Genomic DNA, 8,546 nt, shown 5'->3' with positions numbered 1-8,546 from the left:
TAAATGAAGTGCATGGATTTAAATCATCACAACTTCTTCCAACATTAAAGATCAATACTCTCCACAACTTCCATCCAAAACTTAATTACTTATCATTTTAAGAGGAAAGATAAAGAAAACTACTCAGAATCTATGGAGAAAACAAAACCACACTTTTGTTTAAAAGAAAAAATCATTGTCAAACCAACAATAAGTCTCGATTAAAACCAAAAGTAGTCTAAAAAAAAAAGATAAAAACTTATCTCAAGTCCTCCACCAAACTCTTAAAGTTCATTTGAATCTCTTCTGTTTTACAATCACTTAAAACAAAATAACAAAAATGATAAAGTAAATAAAAAGTGGTTCTTGAAAATCTCTCCGAACTAACTCCCAGAGAAAAACTTTCAAAACTTGCCAATATTTTCAGGACACACCCTTTTCAAAGTTCTCTCTTCTTTCTTTTATATTTTTCTAAGAGGTGCCTTGGGATCTCTTTAAAATGTGTCTTGATTTGATGTATTTGCCCAAGAGACGCATCCTTTCATGATAACTTTCGTCCATGGTGGTTACAACCACCTATTAAGCCAATGGGTGCCTCCAAAACCTCTTCAAAATTCGTGAAAAATGATTTCACTCGTCTAGTAACTGCCACTGGAGGTTAAGCGTGGGGTCTCAGAGCTTAGGCGTGGCCTTCTCTGTTTAACCGGTGCTTAAGCGCCAAATCTGACGCTTAGACGCCGAAACTCTTTTGCACAATTTTTGACCTTTTTGCTCCAAATTTAATCATTTTTCACTCCTTTAAGCATTTTTTCCATTTTACTTGCATTTGCAAGAAAACACAAACATACCTTACATTAAAGTGCAATATCTAAAAAATATGTATAAAAATGTGTCTAAACACACTATATATTTTAGGTATATCAGTTAGCTACTCCTATAAAATGAAAACAAAGTTAGAGAAAAGAAGTAATAAAATTGAGATAGACTTGTTGCTGTTAAAATTAATGATGTCTCTTGTAAAACATAAGTCCGAGTTAGACCTAAGTCATAGTGGACTCGTCAATCCATCTACTACAAGAGAATATATAAGTCTAGCCATAATAAGAAGTTAAGGAATCACGTACCTCATGACACATAAAAATCAAATCAAGCCTCTAACAATCCAATTATTCACCAATCATCAATCAAATTAATCAATTCACACTAAAGCAAACACAATACAACACTAACAATCATAACTCTTAAGCACGCTAAATCAAACCACGCTAATAACTGTGGGTTGTCTCCCATAAAGCATTTTGTTTAACATCGCCAGCCTGAAAAATGATTCCACTTGGATCAAAATTCCATCTAAGTGATCCTTGATCAATCACCCAATCTTTTCCAGATCCAGGGATTCCTACAATGTCCTCAAATTTAAAATTTTCTTTTAGCTCTTCCTTTTCAGATTGACTCATATCCTTATTCCTCATACTTCATTCTAAACCAATATTCACCTAGTGATTTTCTCAATTTTCATATTAATATCATCCTTAAATTTTATAAGAAATGGATCCTTATAAGATAGTTCAAGATCTCCCAAATTTTGGATTGAATTCTCTCTAGATAATTCAAATTCTAGATCAAATTCTTCTAGGTTACTCTTTTGTTCAAGGTTGTATTTCAATTCTTCCCCTTGGTACTGAGTAAATGGTAGAGGTGGTCTTTCTATAATTATCTTAGTTGAGGAAATAGGTTTTTCTAATTCCTTAAGAATTTTTTCCATTCGTCATTTAATCTCCTTATCCTCATCTCTCAACCTGAAGTTCTTTTGAAGCATATCCTCAAATTCTCTTCTAAATATTAGTTTGATAATTTTAAATTGCTCATCATTCATCTCCTTATGATTTATCTTAGGATTAATAGGTAAAAAGTCTTGGTGTAACTATTAATTACATTAATAATCTAGCATAGTTGGTTTTCTATATTCCTTACTGCAACCTCTTGATTTTCCAGCTCACTCTTTTCACTTTCCAACTAACCCACCAAATGAATCACATCTTCTTCTAACCGTGACTCCTTCTCCTCATTATGTGGGTTGGAGTTAAAGTTCATTAATATAATAGTCATGATTATTCCAACTACATGTCTGATTAAATTGATTATCTTCCCAAAGTGCTTCTTCTCCTCCAAAATAATTATTCTTATTAAATTCAAATGATTCTTTCAATCTGGGTTGTGGTAATCAAAATAAGAACTATGTATCTCATGGCCAGTTTCAATCCTTTTTCCAAATGAATTTTCCTCAATAATTGGGGTTCTTTGAGGATATCTTTCTATGTATTGATCTAACTTCCTCTCAATATTTGCAAACTGAGAAATTAAAATTGTAAGCATAACTTCATGAAAATTTGCCACTCTCTTAGGGTTTACTCTTTCAATGTTACTCGCATTATATTTCTAATCAGAATATTCATTATATCATTGATCCACCATTTTTACATTAAATAAATAGATGCTAACTTTGTAATGTGCTAACTTCTTAAAAGAAGAGCAATACCCCACATGGTTAGCTAACCTTGTCCCAGTTAAGAAGAAAAATAGGCAAATTTGTGTTTCCGTCGACTTCAGGGATTTGAACAAAGCGTGTCCAAAAGACGAATTCCCATTACCGATACCAGAAATGATGGTGGACATTGCTTCGACACATGAAATTTTCTCTTACATGGACGAATCGTCGGGGTACAACCAAACCAAGATGGCTCCCGAAGATGCAACACTTACAGTCTTCAGAACACCTATCGGGATTTTCTGCTACACAGCAATGTCGTTCGTCCTAAAGAACGCTGGAGCAACATACCAACTTGTAATGACAAAGATTTTTTATGACCACATTCACAATCAAGTGAAATGCTATGTGGATGTTTTGGTCATCAAGAGTAAGTAAAAAATTGACCATTTGTACGATTTGCGGATCGTGTTCGAACGGTTACAATGATATGACCTTAAAATGAATCCCTTAAAGTGTGCTTTTGGAGTTACCTCTGGGAAGTTTCTAGGATTCGTTGTCCGTCATTAAGGAATTGAGATCAACCCATAAAAGATGAAAGCTACCTTGGAAATGCCTCTACCCAAAACCTTGAAACAACTACATTCTTTTTAGGGGAAGTTGGCATATCTTAGACGCTTTATTTCTAATCTCTCAAGTAGGTGTCAACCCTTCTCAACATTAATTAAAAAAGATGCCAAATTTGTTTGGGAAGAGAAATACCAATGGGCCTTTGAGGACGTTAAGAAAGACTTAATGACACCTCCTCCTGTTTTGGTAGCCCCTATCCCAGGGACTATCCCAGGGAAACCTTTGCCCAGGGAAACCTTTGATATTTTATACCGCAGCCTTAGACGACTCTCTTGGAGCCCTCTTAGCCCAAGTCAATGACGAGGGTAAGGAAAACGCACTTTACTACTTGAGTCGATGTCTAATACAAACGGAAATAAGGTATCCACCTATTGAGAAGCATTGTCTAGCCTTGATTTTTGCTGCCCAAAAACTTGGACATTACACGCTTTCTTATAAGATTACCCTAATTTCAAAAGTTATTTTGTTGCAATATTTTATGACCCGACCAACACTCTCCGGAAGACTAGCAAGATGGTCGATGATTTTATTGCAATTTGATATAACTTTTTTTCCCCTCCGTGCTATCAAGGGACAGATTTTAGCATACTTCCTCGTTGCACACCCACTTCCATCTAGGTCCCCTCTTAATGATGAACTATCAAATGAGTAGGTACTACAAAAGGAATTCTCTAGTGCCAAATGCTGAGAAATGTACTTTGATGGAGCTTAGTCAGCCAGAAAAGACAAAGAATCAGGCACAGTTATACCAGGCAAAGCAGGCATTAGATTGATCTTTATCACGCCATATAAGGGTATGTTGAGGTTCTTCTACCACCTGACAGAGCCATGCACCAATAATGAAGCAAAATATGAAGCACTAATCACCAGATTAGAGTTGGCAATCTCAATGGATATGAGAGACATTGCCAACTATGGCGACTCATAACTCATCATCCAGCAAGTAGCCGAAAAATACAAGAGTTTGAAACTGAGATTAGCAGAATACCATCAGTACACGATGAAGTTGCTGGAAGAGATCCCCAGTGTAACTTTCTACCAAATTCTTAGGGGAGATAATGCCCATGTTGATGCTTTAGAAAAACTTGCAAGAGAATTGAAATGTCCCCTAGAGGATTCCATTGATATCATAGTACAAGAAAGACAACTTTTATCTCGAATCAACCTCGAAACTCTAACAAGCTCAGGAAAGAAGAAAAAATGATAATTACGATTGCGGATATCAACAAAGATTGGCGCAAGTCATTAATAGAATATTTGCATACTGGAAAGCTGTCAGAGGACAAGTCTGAGGCACATCAAATTTCAAAAAGGGCTATGTCTTACGCTCTAATAGGTGATGCCCTCTACAGGAGATCATCAACCAGATGTGGCTACGATGTTTAGCAAAATAGAAGCACATAATATTGTCAAAGAAGCACATGTCAAATTATGTAGCGCTCACCAGTCAAGGCCAAAGATGAAACTAAAGATCAAGAGACTCAGATATTATTGGCCAGCAATGATGTCCGACTGCTTGGATACAGCCAGAAGATGTCACTAGTGTCAGGTGCATGGGGTGGTCTTACACCAACCTCCGAATGTGCTACACCCAACTGTTCTCTTGTGGTCATTCAAGTGTTGGGGCATGGACATAATAGGTCTGATAGACCCTCCATCCTCCTAAGGACACAAATTTATACTTGTCGCTACAGATTATTTCTCTAAACGAGTAGAGGCAGTACATTTAACATAGGTTACAGCACAACACGTCCTTCAATTCTTCAAAAGCCAAATCATCTACCATTTTGGAGTAACGCGAAGAATAATTTTTGACAATCGGACAGCCTTTAAAAGCACCAAAATCAATAATTTTGTCAAACAGCACAGGATAGATTGGAGATACTTTACAATTTACTATCCTAGAGCAAATTGCCTGGCTGAAGCCTTCAACAAGACATTGGTACAGATTTTAAATAAAACACTGGACGAAAATGAAAGAGATTGGAACAATAAGTTACAAGAAGCTTTGTGTGCTTATCGTACAACATTCAAGACTCCCACACAGTGCACACCCTACATGCTCGTATACGGGTCCGAGGCCATACTACCATTAGAAGTTCGACGCCGTCTTTCAGAGTCACTGTCGCCAACCAACTTACAATGGAAGAAAGTACAAAACTCAGACTTGAAGAATTAAAGAGTCTTGAGGGAAAATGACTTGAAGCACAAAAATATTTGGAACTTTATTAGGCAAAGATGGTGCAAGCTCATGACAAATTGGTCCACCCAAGGACATTCCAAGTTAGTGACCTTATCCTCGTGCTCAAAAGCCCTATTCTTGTACGCCGCAAGATAAGTGGAAATTTTGAGCCAACTTGGGAGGGCCATTTGTCTTTGAAAAGGTCTACGCAGGAGGAGCCTACTAGCTAGTAGATTTCTGTGATGAAAGATCCATGCTACTGATCAACGGACGATACTTGAAGACATCCTACACAACCTGACATTGCTTGACATCACTTGATTTGAAATTTTGAAATTTTGATTGTTCTGGGTTTATCTATTTGGCCAAATATCTGTGACCGGGTTTAAAATTTTTAAATAAAATTAACCTCAACATAATGAAATTTTTTGATAATGCTCATTTCAATTTTCTGTTTTAAACTTGATACTCTACTAAATTAAATGAAATATACACATAAACAAATGGTTTTCTCACCAACATAAAACTAATTTTTTTTCTTTAATAAACACTTTATTTTGTTCTTTTTCATGCCAAGTTTTAGCTCACTGATATTTTTCTTGTCGTCTGTAGAGAAATGTCAGGCTAGAGGCTGACCTTTGCTTTTAAAGATGGTTGGAACCTTGCGCTCAACAAAGAAAGGGCGCCGCAGGGCGGAACCATAGTCTTTGACATGGACTTTAGTCAAGTCGACATAGACTATGAGGGTCCTCTGATGAATGTGGTCAGCCGTCAAGATAAAGAAAGGCTACCCTCACTGCTAAGGTTTGGCACCGAAATAGTTCCTCACTGAAGGGGAAAAATGTAATGGTACAATAAGACCCGATGGAGGGGACCAATTGCCTACCGTCCATGATAGCTACTCCGACCGAAGGCCTAGTCACTGCCGATAATGAAAGACTTCTGGATGCACCACTACGGAGGACTCAACACAGAAAAGATAGCCACCAAGAACATAGGGTTTTCCTATGCGAGGAGAGGAGACGCTAGAAAGAGGCAGAGAACTTGCTCACCCCTATCCCTGAAGGGGATATTTATGATCCTGGCATGAGAGAGACCTCTTCCAGCCTGCCTGCTACAGACAATGAGTCAATATTTGTTATAGAGTCGAAAATACTACCAGCTTCAGATGTTCTTTGTACGAGTTCCCCGACCTGCAACGTCGAAATACCAGCACGTACGTCAGCCACAGGGGCATTCATGGAGTGTCGGGACTGCAATGTTCTCCACCTGGAGTGCTACAGTACTTTAGAGGAATATGTATCCTCTAATGATGGATTTCAGACCGCTAATTACCCAATGGATGCAGAACCATATGTTACATTAGGTACAAAACCATATATCCCGTCGGACATAGAGTCATACATTCCGCTGTAGACAGAGACAACACCGGCCTGGATTCTCATCAACTTTGAAATGAGGGAACATCCCCGACAGCCACCGATCATCAGTATCGTAGAATACTAAAAGATGAGCAAGGTAAACAAAAGGGACTTTAAATTCTATGAAAAAGTGCAAGGAAGGTTCAACAACATATTAGAAGGATTGGAGTTATATACCAAGGTCTTCTCCCAGAGCTATGAACGAAATATTCTCGACTGTATTTTTGATTTGAGAGATAGAGGTCGAGCAGGCCTGCTAATGGAAAGAACCTATTCTAAGCCAAGAAAATGGATGCGAGGAAAGGGCAAGATCACTATACAGTGTGGCTGCTGTTACAACTTCACCAACGATAGATAAAGAAATCCTCCTGGGATTCTGAGACATGATCAGGTGGACCCAATACCTCCCATGATAAAATAGATGATAAAAAGAATGGTTAGATGGAGCATACTACCAGTTGGCTATGTTCCTAACAGATGTATTATTAACATATATGATGAAGGAGACTGCATACCTCCGCACATTGACCATCATGACTTTGTGAGGCCTTTCTGCACGGTCTCAATCATAAGCAAGAGCAACATCCTGTTTGGAAAAGAAATAGATTTCATTGGCTCTGGTGAATTCAGAGGGTCCTTGGAAATTGCGCTACCTGTTGGTTTGGAACTAGTTCTTAAGGGAAACGGAGCTGACATCTCCAAACATTGCATTCCACGGGTGCAACACCACAGGGTGTCTATGACTTTTCGGAGGATGAATGACAAAAAAATGCCATATGGATTCCGATCAGACCTGGAGCAGTAAGAACTACTGTCATACGAGCAATGAGAGGGTTGCACCTCTAAGAACATGCAAAGGGAACTCTTGTCCTGTAGCGTAGCTTAGAAGGTCTGCTCGATCAGGAGCTCGCCTCACTAGAGACAGACGCTCAGAGGATTCCTTTTTACTACATTTCTATTACAGCAGATTAGACATGCTCAGCGTATGATATAAACTTGGTATGGGATATTTTTGCTTCTTAGATGTACTTTGATGCAGTCAGCATAATTGTACTTTTTGAGGCTTTGGCCTACGCTCAATCTGTAACACATGTTGAAGCAGATTAATGAAATCTCTTTCAGAATTTTGTATGTTTGTTCAATTACCCTTTTTGGTGCGATGGATAAAAGTCACGAACCATACGTTGGTTCCAAACTACAATAAACAAAGAATAAAATAATAAAAAACTTAATAATAAAGTTCAAATAAAACACTCTTTTGAAAATTAATCAACCCACAAAAATTAAATTTTGGAAAACATATTTTGAAAATTAAACATGATAAAAATAACAAGAAAACAAAATAAATTTGTTAAGTTGATTCTCTCGATTTCGACATCTCTTACTCTCTGCTCGCGCGACACGACTATCCCTGTCTACATTAACTCTTCACATCCTTGTAAAATTTCACATTCTACACAAAACCTCACAAAATTTTGCACATTTTCCTCAACAATGTCAGCTTTTTTCACATAACACATATATATGGGTTCAACACCACAAACTATATTAAATTTCAATTCATATTTTTGGAATCAATCCTTAACTTTTGATTTCCTATTTTCAAGATCGGTCCCTAACTTTATATCCTCTTTTTGAGATTGATCCTTAACTTTCAATTCTCATTTTGGAATCAGTCATTAGCTCCTGATTCCCTTATTTTTAGATCAGTCCCTAACTTCCGATCCTCGTTTGAGATTGATCCTTAACTTTTAATTCTCATTTTTGGAAATAGTCCTTAAGTTTTGATTCTCTACTTTCGAGGTTGGTCCTTAACTTCTGATACTCTTTTAAGATTGATCCTTAA

Source organism: Phalaenopsis equestris, unplaced genomic scaffold, assembly GCF_001263595.1.
Source record: "Phalaenopsis equestris unplaced genomic scaffold, ASM126359v1 Scaffold223152, whole genome shotgun sequence".
Classification (NCBI taxonomy): domain Eukaryota; kingdom Viridiplantae; phylum Streptophyta; class Magnoliopsida; order Asparagales; family Orchidaceae; genus Phalaenopsis; species Phalaenopsis equestris.
Note: the sequence above shows the minus strand (reverse complement) of the source record.